This window comes from Plasmopara halstedii (genome assembly GCF_900000015.1).
Source record: "Plasmopara halstedii genome assembly, contig: Scaffold_1211, whole genome shotgun sequence".
In the NCBI taxonomy this organism is placed as follows: domain Eukaryota; phylum Oomycota; class Peronosporomycetes; order Peronosporales; family Peronosporaceae; genus Plasmopara; species Plasmopara halstedii.
In genome coordinates this window covers 1,503,260-1,505,877 of record NW_020188126.1, presented here as the reverse complement: position 1 = coordinate 1,505,877, position 2,618 = coordinate 1,503,260, and positions in this window count along the sequence as shown.

Sequence of the window (2,618 nt, the reverse complement as noted above, 5' to 3'; positions counted from 1 at the left end):
GTAGAATATTTGGTAGAATATTCTAGATAGGCTTAGAGGTAGCACAGCGAACTAAGGATCTTTAATATATTCTTTTTGCATTTTGCCAAATCAAACGCACTTGCCTTAACATCGGGTTATGGACCCAAACTCCGCGTTCTCTCCCCCCGATTCTGAATACGCCTTCGCCATGGGCGCTGTCACCACCAGTACCCCCTCGCATCAACAAGCAAGACTGAACGAACTTCCATAGTTCAAGATGCAAATGGTGCTGGAGGAGCGAGACCTGTGGGATGTCACAAGTAGGGAGATCAAGTAGGAGAGTCTGACGACTTCGCCGGACCAGTCGACATACAAGCGCAAGTAAAGGAAAGCGCTTGCAGACATCTGTTTGGCGCTGGAAGACTCGAAACTGCCTCTAATGCGGTCGGCAAGTGGAGCGTATGATGCATGGTCGCGCTTTGACAGTCACTATGAGAAAAAGAGCCATGCAAATAAGCTTTATCTTCGTCGTCGTTTCTTCACAGCTAAGATAGATGAAGGTGTTGATGTGCGTGAGCACATCAACAAGATGAAGACTTTGCCGGGGCAGCTAGATGTGGTGGGGCGCTCCGGTCACTGAGGATGACTAGGTTATCACGCTTCTTTGAAGTTTGAGTAACTCGTTTGCGTTTCTCATTACGGCGTTGGAGTTAAGATCGGACTCGCTATCGTGGGAGTTGTGAAATCGAGTCTTCTACATGAAGACATGAAACGAAAAGAACAATGAATTCGCATGAATAGTACTTCGCAAGGTCAAGGCCAAGCGTTCGCGACGACAGACGGCGGACGGCGTAAGGGACGTCCTTCGCATACAAAAACATCCAGTGCAAGTCAGTATTGAGGAGAACACGGACATTGAAATGCTAAGTGTCCAGCACGAATCCGTGAGAACACGGAGCGTCAAAGATCGCAGCGTGCGAATGTTGCTCAGAGTGAGAGCCACTCGGGGGATTATTTCTTTTCGGTTGGTGGAAATGAATGCGCTACTAAATCAGGCTGCATATGGCTGATCGACTCGTGTGCGACGCAGCATATGATGTACTCGAAAGCGTACATGAAGAACTATAACGTTATGTCTCCGGTTAACGTTCACCTTGCGGACGACGGCATTGTTTCAAGCAGTGGGCACAAGAGACATCGTGATGACAATGACAACGTCAAAGGGACAGAAAACGGTATTCTGACTTCGGTATGGCATATTTCGAAGCTATCTCGCAATCTGTTCTCCGTTGGACGATTCTTAAAGGATGTTGGGTCCGTCACTTTTGAGCGCGATACTTGCTTTACGGAAGCGAAAGGATTACGCTTTGTAATTTGGTGTACGCGATGGTGGAGGACTTTTTAAGTTGTGCATGAAGCCAATACGAGTGAATAAAGCCAATATGATGAGCTCGATATGATACCATGGGGACGCCATGAGGACACTATTTCGTACCTCTGGCACCTTCGACTTGGTCATCTATTCTTGATACAATTGTCAAGAAGAACTATGGAATTGGTATTGGACTGGCATCTGTGAAGCAGTGGAAGGTTTGCCAAGGCTGTGCGTTTGGTAGACAGATTTGGGCAAACTTTCAATCAAAGTCTTCTTAGCATGCTACTAGACTTTTGGAAGTTATTCACAGTGACGTGTGTGGTCCAATGCAGATTTTGACATTCAGTGGTATGTGGTACTTTGTCACGTGCATTGATGAGTACTCGTATTTTACTAGGGTGTATTTTCTTCGAAACAAACAGAAGTTGCCAGCAAGTTTGCCTGATCTTGTTGCCTTTGCCGAAACACATACTGGCAACGCTGTGTAGGCGACCCGTTGGGATAATGGTGGCAAGTACAAGTCAAGTGAGATGGCTATGTTTTGTATGCGCTGCGGCACGCCACCATACACCTGGAGTTCCTGAGCTCATGAATAGCACGTAAGTAGAATGTGCTCATTGTATGCTTGAGCATATAAAATTGCCAAAAACGTATTGGGGTGAAGCTGTCATGACTGCCAATTTTTCAAGAAGTCGATGCCTGACGCGCAGTATCTCCTTTGATAAGTCATCATACCAAGTTTGGACTGGAAGGAAACTTGTATTGGCAAACCTTAAAGTGTTTGGTTGTCATGCTTTTGTGACAGTTTCAAAAGAAAAGCCGAGCAGACTTGATGTCCGCGCCACACTTTGTCGAATTTGTTGGCTATTCCGAGCATGAAAAGGCGTATCGGTTTTAAGATCTCAAAGCTGGCCCCGTTTGTATCAGTCGCGACGCCAAATTTCTCGATAACGTCTCTGATAATAGAAGTAAAGATTACTTTTAAGACCAAGTTGCTGATAATGTCGAGTCAACTACAGATGAAGATGTGCTGTCAGATGCTGTTTTCCAAGACGAAGGGACAATGATACATGAAGACAGTAAGAATACCAACAGCAAACGACATAAGCGTATGCAGTCTTTAGAAAGTGCCACCGTCTTTCCAAGCGCAATAAAATTTGTTCAGCACGACAATTTTCACGGCCTAATCAGGTCTGGAAACAATCATCTCCAGTGAACACAATCGTTTGAATCGGCCGAAAGTGAAGCAAAAGATCCGGTACAGCAAGAATCAAGGGCTTGA